A 12,048-nucleotide genomic window follows, 5' to 3' on the forward strand; every position below is an offset into this window, starting at 1 on the left:
CATGTCGCCTGCATCGGCAGGAGGACTCTCAACCACTGCGCCACCAGGGAAGCCCTCCCATAATTGTTAATATGCTCTATATCAGGGGTGCCCAACCCCTGGGTGGCATACTGGTACTGGTCTGCGGCCTGTTAGGAACAGGGCCGCACAGCAGGAGGTTAGCGGCCGGCGAGCCAGCGAAGCTTCATCTGCTGCTCCCCACTGATCGCATTACCGCCTGAACCATGCCCACCCCCGATCTGTGGAAAAACTGTCTTCTACAAAACTGGTCCTTGGTGCCAAAAAGGTTGGGGACTGCTGCTCTATATCACATTACTCAATAGTCTCAGAAAAACAGTACTCACATTACCATCACCAGTATAATTAATAAAAGCAGTTTACATTTTTTTCCTATGCTCACCCCTTCTCTTTCTACCGTTCTGTGTAACTGTCCTTTATATTGTCAGACTATATAGCCATTATATACTATATTCTCTTCTTTCTAACCCTCATTTGGTCTTAGTTTTATAAGTGGTGCTCATGTTCAGTTCTTTTGTTGCTGTCCCTCAAGTGATTTTGGTTACCTGAAGTTCATTCTTCAGTAGACTCCTTGAGGTCTCATGGGAACAATGGTTCTTCAATTCTTGCATGGCGGCAATAGCTTGTCTAGTTCTGTATAGTTGAAAGTCAATTTTGCTAGCCATAAAATCCTTGGCTCACAGTTTTTCTCCTTGAGTGTTTAAAATATGTTATTTTTTAAAATCCCTTTTCTTCTAAACATGAGAATGTCTAGAAGAACACTGAAGGGGGCTTCCCTGCTGGCGCAGTGGTTGAGAGTCCGCCTACCGATGCTGGGGGCACGAGTTCGTGCCCCGGTCCGGGAGGATCCCGCATGCCGCGGAGCGGCTGGGCCCGTGAGCTATGGCCGCTGAGCCTGCGCATCCGGAGCCTGTGCTCCGCAACGGGAGAGGCCACAACAGTGAGAGGCCCGCGTACCGCAAAGAAAAAACACTGAAAATGTTCTATAACCTAATTTTGTCTCCTTTATAAGTCACTTGTTCATTTGTTCAAAGGATTATTTTTTTAAGTCACTGGTTCATTTGTTCAAAGGATTATTTTTTTCTTTAAGTCCAATAATTTGGGGTTTGTCATTCTGGGTTGATATTCTCAGGTATGCAGCATGTTCTCTCAATATATAATTTCAAGTCTTCCATTTCAGTAAAGTTCACTCAAATTGTAGTTTTCAACATTTGTTCTGTTCCATCATTGGTTTTATTTCATACGTTGGCTCTTCTCTGCCTGTTTTCAATGCCTGTTACTTTCGCTTCAATCTTTCCTGTTCATTTTTTCCTAGTATTTTCTTATGAAAATTTTTAAACACAGGAAAAGGTGAAAGACTCGGACAGTGAACATCCACCACCTAGATTATATAATTATTAGTATTCTGCTATATTTCCTTTATCATCTATATAGCCATCACCTACCAAACCATCTTACCTTTTTTATGCATTTTAACACGAGCTGCAGACATCAGTACCCTTTACCCCAAAATATGTCAGTATGCACGTAATTAACTGAGTTCAATATCTGTTAGTTTTTAAACATAAAATTTGCATACACTGAAATGTATAAAACTTAAGTTTATCAGTCAATTAGCTTTGATAAATGCACACTGTGTGCCGCAAACTCACATTTAAGATATAAAACATTTTCATCACTCAGCAAGTTCTTTCTTTCCCAGAGAAAACCAACTCTCTTTTTCCACCATAAATTAGCTTTGACTATCCTAGCAACTCAAATAGAACGTATCCTACACTGTGTACTCTTCTGTTCAGCAGCAAGCGTTTCTCAAATTCATCCATGTTGGTTCATCTATCAGTAGTTGATTTACTCTTAATGCTGAATAGTACTTCATTGTAAGAATATACCACAGGGCTTCCCTGGTGGCGCAGTGGTTAAGAGTCTGCCTGCCGATGCAGGGGACACGGGTTCGTGCCCCAGTCCGGGAAGATCCCACATGCCGCGGAGCGGCTGGGCCCGTGAGCCATGGCCGCTGGGCCTGTGCGTCCGGAGCCTGTGCTCCGCAACGGGAGAGGCCACAACAGTGAGAGGCCTGCGTACCGCCAAAAAAAAAAAAAAAAAAAAGAATATACCACAATTTCTTTATTCATTTTCGGACTAATAAATAATAGAGTTGTCTCCAGTTGTGGCTATTAAGCATAAAGCTGTTACAAATATTACTATACAAGTCTTTTGGGGGAACAGAGGCTTTGATTTCTCTTGAATAAATAATTCTGGATCAAAGAGTATAATTCTGGATCAAAGAGTAAATATACATTTATTTTATAACAAACTGTCAGAACATTTTCCAAAGTAGTACCATTTTATACTTGAACCAAAAACGTATGAGTTTACTAGCATTTGTGTTTATTAATCACTCATACATCTACATTTGTGAAGTGTCTGTTCAAATCTTTTTTTAATGGAGCTGTTTGGCTTTCTGTAATGGAGATATAGAAGGTTCTCTATATATTCTGGATATGAGTCCTTTTTCAAATGTATGATTGTATATATTTCTTCCCAGTCTGTGGTCTGCCTTTTAATTTTTAAATGGAGTCTCCTAAATAGTAAAATTTTGATAAAGTCTCATTATCAATTTTCTTTTAAATGATTATTGCTTTCTATGTTCTAAGAAACTCTTAAATATCCCCAGATTGTAAATAAAGTTTTCTTCTAGAAGCTTTAATTTTGAATTTTTCCCATTTATGTCTATGATATATCTCTAATTTTTGTACATGGTGTGAGGTTGGGGTTGAGATTCTTTTTTTTCCCCACATAAGTAGTTGTTCCAGCATCATTTGTTGAAAAGATTTTCTTGTCCCCACTGAATTCCTTTGGCATCTCCATCAAAAATCACTTGAGTGCATAAGAACTGAACTCCTTATGTACTCTCATATATGACAAACTTATGGATTTGCCAGTATTTACAAATAGCCTACAAGAATTATGATGGGGACAATACTGAATCTATAGATTAATAACAATACTAAGCTTCTTACCCATGAGTGTTACAGCTCTCCATTTAGTCTTCTTTAATTTCTCTCAGCAATGTTAGTATTTTTCAGTACAGATGTCTTATGTTTCTTTGTTAGACTTATTTTCAAGTAATTTCACACTATTGTAAATAGAATTTTAAAAATTTCATTTTCTAATTGTTTGCTGCCTCCATATGGAAATATAACAGATTTTTATATTAATCTATATTATATTAATCTATATATTATTTTTATTATTAATCTATATAATTAATATACAACTTTTTTATATTCTTAACTTTGGCCTTAATAAATTCACTTATTAGTTCTAATAGCTTTTCATGGATTCCTTAGTACATTCTATGTAGACAATCATGTTTTCTACAAATAATGACAGTGTCACTACTTCAAGTTTTTGTGGCTATTTTTTTCTTATTTTATTACACTGTCTAGGACCTCCAGTAAAACACTGAATTAAAGCCATGCGAATGGACATGGTAGCCCTGATTTTAGGGGGAAAGTGTCCAGTGTCTTACTATTAAGTATGACAAGCATAGGTTTTTCATAGCTATCCTTTACCAGGTTGAGGAAGTTCTATTCTATTCCTATTTTTCTGAGAGTTTTGATTACAAATGGGTATTAAATTTTGGTAATTCTTTTTCTGCATCTACTAAAATGATCATATGGTTTTCTTCCTTATTCTGTTAACATGGTGAATTATGTTAATTCCTTTTGAAATGTTACTCCAACCTTGTATTGCTGGGGGAAAATACCCTCTTGTTCACATATTGCTGGATCCAATTTACTATTATTTTGTAATATTTTTTATGCTATGTTATGATAAACATGATCTAATTGGGTTTTTTTGTAATGTCTATGTCAAGTTTTGGTAGCAGGATAATGTATTCATAGAAAATACTCCCCAATTCATTCTATTTTATGAAAGAAACAATGTATGATTAATATAATTTCCTCCTTAAAAGTTTGACAGAATTCACCAATAAAACCATATGGGCCTGCAGTTTTTTCTCCTTCTCCCTTCTTTTGTGGAGAGGTGTTTTTCTTTCTTTTGTTTTTTTAAATAACAAAAATCCATTTCTTGATACTTACAGGGATATTCAGATTTTCTATTTCATCTTGCCTCAGTTGGGTAATTTGTGTCTTTTGAGGAATTTGTCCATTCCATCTAAGTTGTCAAATGATAGGTACAGTTGTTCATAATATTTCCTTATTGTCCTTTCAGTATCTGTAGAATTTATAATGATATAATCTCTTTCCTGATATTGGTGTTTGTGTCCTCTCTTTTTTTCTAATTTAACTAGTTAATGGTTTATCAATTTTGGTGATCTTACAAAGAATCAATATTTGGCTTTGTTAATTGTTGCTATTTTATTAATGTCTATTCTTGATTTTCTTATTTCTTTTCTCCTACTATTTTGACTTTACTTCGCTCCTCCCTTTTCTAGACTTCTTAAGGTAGACCTTCAGGTCAATGATGATTTTATACCTTTCTTTTCTTCTAATTTAGGCATTTTAGAGCTATAAATTTCTCTTTGAGCACTGTTTTAGCTGCATCTCACAATTTTTGACATGTTATATTTTCATTTTCAATTGGAAGTATTTTCAAATTTCCCTTGTGATTCTGTCTTTAATAAGTTATTTAGCTACATTCAATATCCTGTAATAAACCATAATGCAAAAGAGTATGAAAAAGTACACATATATATGTATAACTGAATGACTTTGCTGTACACCAGACACTAACACAACATTGTAAATCAACTATACTTCAATTTTAAAAAATAAGTTATTTAGAAGAGAACTGTTTAATTTCCAAATTATCTGGAGGGTTAATTCTTAGGTAATTCATTGTATTGATTTGTAATTTAATTCCATCTTAAAGAACATACTCTGTAAGATTTCAGTATTTTGAAATTTGTTGAGACTTATTCCATGGCCAACTACATGGTCCATCTTGGCGAATGTTCCATGTGTACCTGAACAGAATGTGTATTCTGCAGTTGTTGGGTACAGTGTTCTATAAAAGTCAAACAGATCATGATGGTAGAGAGTGTGGTTCAGATTTTCTATGTCCTTATTCTTTTTTTTTTTGACTATTTTATTAAATGCCAGAAAGAGAAAACCCCTATAATTGTGGAGTTAACTCATAATTAATTCTGTCAACTTTTAGATCATTTATCTTAAAGCATTATTAGGTGAATACACATTTGACTGTTGTGTCTTCCTAATTAACCATTTATCCTTATGAAATGTCCCTGTATCTCTGATAATACACTTTGCCTAGAATTCTGACTTTACCTGATTTTTTTTAGTCACTTTGATTCTTTTATGCTTACTGTTATGTATGATATATCTTTTTCATCTTTTACTTTCAACCAATCTGTATCTTTTTACTAACAATGTATTTCATGTGGACAGCATTTAGTTCCATCTCATAACTTCATTAATTGTAATATATACTCCACTACATTTGTGAAATTATTAATATAATTGGACTTACAGGTACCATTTTTTAAATTGAAGTATAGTTGGTTTACAATGTTGTGCTAGTTTCAGGTGTACAGCAAAATGATTGTTTATACACATATATATTTTTCAGATTCTTTTCCTTATAGGTTATTACAAGATATTGAATATAGTTTCCTGTGCTATACAGTAGGTCCTTGTTGTTTACCTATTTTATATATATTAGTGTGTGTCTGTTAATCCCAACCCCCTAATTTATCCCTCCCTCCCTTTCCCCTTTGGTAACCTATATAATCTATGTCTGTGAGTCTGTTTCTGATTTGTAAATAAGTTCATTTGTATCATTCTTTAGATTCCACATATAAGTGTTATCATACGATATTTGTCTTTCTCTGACTTACTTCACTTGGTATGATAACCTCCAGGTCCAACCATGTTACTGCAAATGGCATTATTTCATTCTTTTTTATGGCTGAGTAATATTCCATTGTATATACATACCACATCTTTTTTATTCATCTGTTGATGGACACTTAGGTTGCTTCCATGTCTTGGCTATCGTAAACAGCACTACAATGAACACTGGGGTGCATCTATCTTTTTGAATTATGATTTTCTCTAGATATATGCCCAGGAGTGGGATTGCTGGGTCATATGGTAGCTCCATTTTTCGTTTTTTAAGGAACCTCCATACTGTTTCTCAATAGTGGCTGCACCAATATACATTCCCACCAACAGTGCAGGAATGTTACCTTTTCTCCACACCCTCTCCAGCATTTATTATTTGTAGACTTTTTGATGATTGCCATTCTGACTGGTGTGAGGTGATCCCTTATTGCATTTGCATTTCTCTAATAATTAGCAATGTTGAGCATCTTTTCATGTGTCTGTTGGCCCTCTGTATGTCTTCTTTGGAGAAATGTCTATTTAGGTTTGCTGCCCATTTTTTGATTGGGTTGTTTGTTTTTTTTATAATAAGCTGTATGAGCTGTTTGTATATTTTGGAAACTGACCTCTTGTTGTTCACATTGTTTGCAAGTATTTTCTCCTATACAGCTAACATTTTTGCTATTTAATTTCTGCTAATCCCATTTGTATTTTGTTTCTCTCAAACTCTGTTCCTTTGTTGTCCTTCAAGCAAAACAGCTGAACAGTAAACCCCATCTTCCTTTGAGTTTACTATTTTTTTTTACTATTTTTATACAATTCCATTTTAATTTATCTATTGGCTTTATAGCTAACTCTGCATTATTTATTGTTCTATACATCCTTAACTTTTCAGTCTTACTGTACTACTTCACATAAAACACAAGAACCTTGCAAACTATAGTTCCATGTACTGCCCCTCCACTCATTATGCTATGGTTTTCACAAATATTACGTCTACATGTTACAAACCCAATTATACAGTGTTATAATTTTTGTTTTAAACAGTCATATACTTAATTGATTTTTTGAAAAGTCTTTGATATATACCCACACATTTACCATTTCCTGTGCTCTTCAATCCTTCCTATAGATTCAAATACAATCTGGCATCATTTCCTTCAGCCTGAAGAATATTCTTTAGAATTTCCTATAATGCAGGGCTGCTTACAATTAATTACCCATTTTTGATTATCTGAAAATACCTCTACTTTACCTTCATTCTTCAAAGTTCTTGAAAGATACTACCAAGATACTATACTACTGGAAATAAAAAACTGGGCAGAGTGGGGTTTTTTTGAAAACTTTAAAGATGTCATTCCACTGTCTTCTAGCCTTTACTGTTCCTAATGAGAGGTCAGCCATCATATTTAACATTGTTCCCCTCTATGGCAATGTGTCATTTTTCTTTAGTTGAATGATTTTCTAATTACTTTGAGTTTTCTGCAGTTTGACTACAATGTGCCTGTGTAAGATTTTCTTTGTATTCATTTTGTGGGCTTTTCTGGGCTTCTTTTTTTTTTTTTTTAACATCTTTATTGGAGTATAATTGCTTTACAATGGTATGTTAGTTTCAGCTTCACAACAAAATGAATCAGCCTCTGGGCTTCTTAAATCTGTAAACTCTTTCATAAAATTTACAAAATTTTCAACCATTATTTTCTCAAGAATTTTTTCTCTTTTCATTTTTTCTCCTTACCATCTTTCTCTCATCACAATTACACATATGTCAGGCCACTTGGTGTCGTCCCACAGGTCTCTCAGACTCTGTTTTTTTTTTTTTTTTTGGCCACGCCACACGGCTCACAGTACCTCTCAGTTCCCCAACCAGGGACTGAACCTGGGCCACGGCAGTGAAAGCACCGAATCCTAACCACTATACCACCAGGGAACTCCCAGATTCTGCTTTTAAAAAATTTTTTTTCATTTATTTTCTCTCTCTGTTCTTCAGATTGGATCATTTCTACCAATCTGTTCTGGGGTTCACCGATGCTTTCTTCTGCCATTTCCAATTTGTTCTTAAGACACTGCAGTGAATTTACTTCAGATATTTTATTTTCAACTCTAGAAAATCATTTGACTTTATAATTTCTTTTTCTCCACTGAGGTTTCTTATCTGTTCATTTAGTGTGAACATATATTGCTTTACACTCTTTTTAATGTGGTTTTAAGAATTCTTTAAAACCTTTTTGCTAACTTCAACATCTGCATCATCTCAGGATCCGTTTCCATTATTTTTCTCTTCACCAAGGGTCACATTTTCTCTTCACCAAGGGTCACAACAAAAACGTGGGTTCTTGTTTCTTAATCTATCCAGTAATTTTGGTTTGTATCCTGGACATCACAATAGGTAAGCTGTAGAGACTGTGGAATCTTTTACAGGTCTTCTAAGAGTACTGCTTTTCACTTAGTTTTAGCTGGGAGTTAACTTGACTAATCTTAAGTTCTGACTCCCTGTGGTGGGCAACAGCTGAAATAGATTCAGTTCTTTTAGCCTTACTAGGCTGCTTTGAGTCTGCCCCAGGCATGTGTAGTTCAACAGTCAGAGATTTGAGCAGAATTTATGTGCAGAATTTGATGCTCCCTCTCTGTAGCTCTCTCCATCCTATGATTTCTCCCCTCATTTTTCAGCTGCTTATGTAGCTCCAAATCAGAAGCCGGTAAAACTTCTGATTTCTATCCAATCTCCAATTCCAAACAATGTATGGGGCCTGCCATCAGGCCAAAGTCCAGGCAAACAAAAAGGTGCCATTCCCTCCTCCAGGCGCTGACTCCTTTCCAGTTTCTGCCTGCTTTTGGACAATTTCTAGTACCTTCAGAGAGTGATTTTGCGTATTTTGTCCAGAACTTATAATAATTATCTTCACGACTGTTCCAAAATAGGCTACTCAGACATAATATTACCTTAATTTATTGGCATGCCTGGGTTTCTCACCAGATTTCAAAAACCTTAGTGACACAGCCTTTTACGCCTAGATCCCCAGTGCCTCCCTCATTTATTTTGACTTTCAAAATGCTCCTCGTTTTTACCTACCGTTTTTCTTAGGGCATTAGCTGTTATATTTTTTGCTCTTGTAATCTTTGAAGTTTAATCTTCATTTCTGAAATGATTTTTCCTTTTATTTATAATTCTTCCCTGAGTACTGTTCACCTTATTTCCAAATTCGTGTAATTCAGATTTATGTTGTTCTTTCATGTTTTGTATCACTTTCCTAATATATTTTTTTGAAAAAGTAGGTTTCAGTTTTGATCTTTATTAGGGACATGTCTTTCTGACATGCTTTTATTGTCAGTAGATACGTTATTCGCTCCTTATTCTCTTTTTTTCTTAAGACAATGATGCAATTTGACCCTGATCCTCTTCTGTTGAAATTCACGGAATTGTGAAATTCATTTTCCTGACTTACAGGACATCATTCTGGATTGCTTTCTGCTTCACAGAGCTCCTCCTTCCATTGTTTTCATATACTGTTTAAAAATACAGTAGGGGGCTTCCCTGGTGGCGCAGCGGTTGAGAGTCCGCCTGCCAATGCAGGGGAAATGGGTCGTGCCTCGGTCCGGGAGGATCCCACAAGCCGCAGAGCGGCTGGGCCCGTGAGCCATGGCCGCTGAGCCTGCGCGTCCGGAGCCTGTGCTCCGCAACCGGAGAGGCCACAGCAGTGAGAGGCCCGTGTACCACAAACAAACAAACAAACAAACAAAAAATCAGTAGGTTAATTTTGAAATTTCCTGGCTCTTTTCCCTTAATACTACTTACATCTAAGACTTCTCTTTTTCTACTGTCCGTATCCTGCTCAATTTTTCATTAGTGTCTGTAAGGGAGCTCTGGCTGGTCAGTTTCAAGAATTCACAGGAGCTATGATGCTCCAGCCCTATTCAACTCTTACCATGAAACATTCTCTGCTATTAGATAAGTCAAATTATCATCCAGTTTCAGCTGCTGTTTTCAAAATGGCTTGCTGTACATTCTAGTGAATACCTGATGGCTATTTTGCAATTCTTTTGTCCCTAGGTCCATCAGACATTGGCTCTCTTGCTTCCCTGTTTTCTCCTGGCACAGACGTTGATATTATGAGGCTCTTGTGGCTGCTGCTGCTTACTCTCCAGCAATTCTTCATGGGAGACATATTACCCAATTTTGTTATAAATATTGTCTGTGGATTTTTTGTTTTGCTATCTAGTTTCTCTGACTGTTGTTACGTGGCACTTCAGGAAGATCCAAAAACTATGCTGCCACTGCACTATCTTCCCTTCAATTAGCAATTTAACAAAGGATCTTGAAAGAATGGCAGGCGGGTGCCCAGGTATTTCAAGAGGACAAATCACACAGGTAGCTTTTATAACATGTTGGATAAATAAAGGGTTAGTAAGTGTTACTACAAGTTAGAATAAAGGTTAAATTAAATCTATAATTATTATATATTTCTAATAATAACGTTGAATTTCTGCCAAAGTCTTTTTACTAAGAAGGGCAAAGAGCTTCCCTGTAACATTAAAAGCTTTGTTGATTCACAGACTTAGAGAATGAACTTATGGTTAGCAAGGGGGAAGGTGGGGTGGGGGAAGGATAGATTGGGAGTTTGGGATTGACATGTACACACTGCTACACTTAAAACAGATAACCAACAAGGACCTACTGTATAGCACAAGGAACTCTGCTCAATATTCTGTAAAAACCTAAATGGGAAAAGAATTTGAAAAAGAACAGATACATGTATATGTATAACTGAATCACATTGCTGTACACTGGAAACTAACACAACATTGTTAATCAACTATACTCCAATATAAAAACAAATCCTATTTTAAAAAAAAGGTTTATTTTAATTTCTCCAAGATTGTTGACTTTTAATCTTAACTCCATGAATTTTTATTACAGGAAGCTACTTTTGCTAAAATGTTAGTTGTAGAAAACTATTCACTTTGAGTTGTGAATCTAGCATAGGAAGTTTATTTTTACCCATAAATTTTGTGACAATTAAGTCATATTCTATTACTTTATTACTCTATTTTACACTTTATTCTTTTTATTTATTTTTGGCCGTGTTGGGTCTTCATTGCTACGTGTGGGCTTTCTCTAGTTGTGGCGAGTGGGGGCTACTCTTCGTTGCGGTATGCGGCCTTCTCATTGTGGTGGCTTCTCTTGTTGCACTGCATGGGCTCTAGGCGCAGAGGCTTCAGTAGTTGTGGCACACAGGCTCAGTAGTTGTGGCTCGCGAGCTCTAGAGCACAGGCTCAGTAGCTGTGGCGCGTGGGCTTAGTTGCTCCGACGCATGTGGGATCTTCCCGGCCCGGGGCTCAAACCCATGTCCCCTGAATTGGCAGGCAGATTCTTAACCACTGAGCCACCAGGGAAGTCCCTACACTTTATTCTGTAATTTCATTTTTAGATAAGTGACTTGACTTGTTAATCCAAAACACATCAAGACTCTTTGTTTTAGCTTTCTCTCATGGGCCTATTTGAAATAAACTTTTTGGCTCTAAAAGATTCATTTAAATTCACAATGTGAAATTAAGTTTTCTCCATCACTGAGGGATGATATGCATCTTTTCTAAGTTTTCTTTTTTTTATTCTACTATGAGTTTTAACAGTTATTGAACAATTACTATGTGGCAGGCACTGTTCTAATTACTTTATTTTAAGCCATTTAAACTTGACAAAACTCTATAAAGTAGGTAATATTATTCTGACTTTACATATCATCTATGAAATAGCACATAGAGGTGATGTATCTTAACCAGTATGCTATGTAGTATCTCACAACATCCGTGTTCATATGTACAAATATGTGACAGTGTTCATGACATAGTAGTTAAGAGTTAGGATAGTGAAGCCAGACTGCCAGGGTTTCAAATCCTGGCTCCACCCATTATTGGCTACCTGACCCTTAGGCAAGTTACCTTTCTGTGCCTCACTCTGTTGTGAAAACAAATGAACTGCTATAAGAAAGGCATTCCAAATAGAGACTGGCACGCCCAAACATTTTTAAAAATTGGGTAGATGGCAGTATCTGAATTATCATTCTGCAATGTGATTTTTTTTCACTAAAACATAATTGTTCCAAAAATGATTCATGTTGCATGGATGAAATCTAGTTCATTTATTTTATCTGCTACATAT

At 35.9% G+C, this 12,048-nt stretch overlaps 1 protein-coding gene across 1 annotated transcript in view; it reads right to left on the minus strand.

Annotated features, from left to right (window-relative positions):
* The window catches only part of TDRD5 (tudor domain containing 5), a 91,136-nt gene that overhangs the window by 46,366 nt on the left and 32,722 nt on the right, over window positions 1-12,048 (minus strand). The window lies entirely within an intron of this gene.

Source organism: Aethalodelphis obliquidens, unplaced genomic scaffold (genome assembly GCF_003676395.1).
Source record: "Aethalodelphis obliquidens isolate GAN/ISIS:26980383/991018 unplaced genomic scaffold, ASM367639v1 scaffold55, whole genome shotgun sequence".
NCBI lineage: Eukaryota > Metazoa > Chordata > Mammalia > Artiodactyla > Delphinidae > Aethalodelphis > Aethalodelphis obliquidens.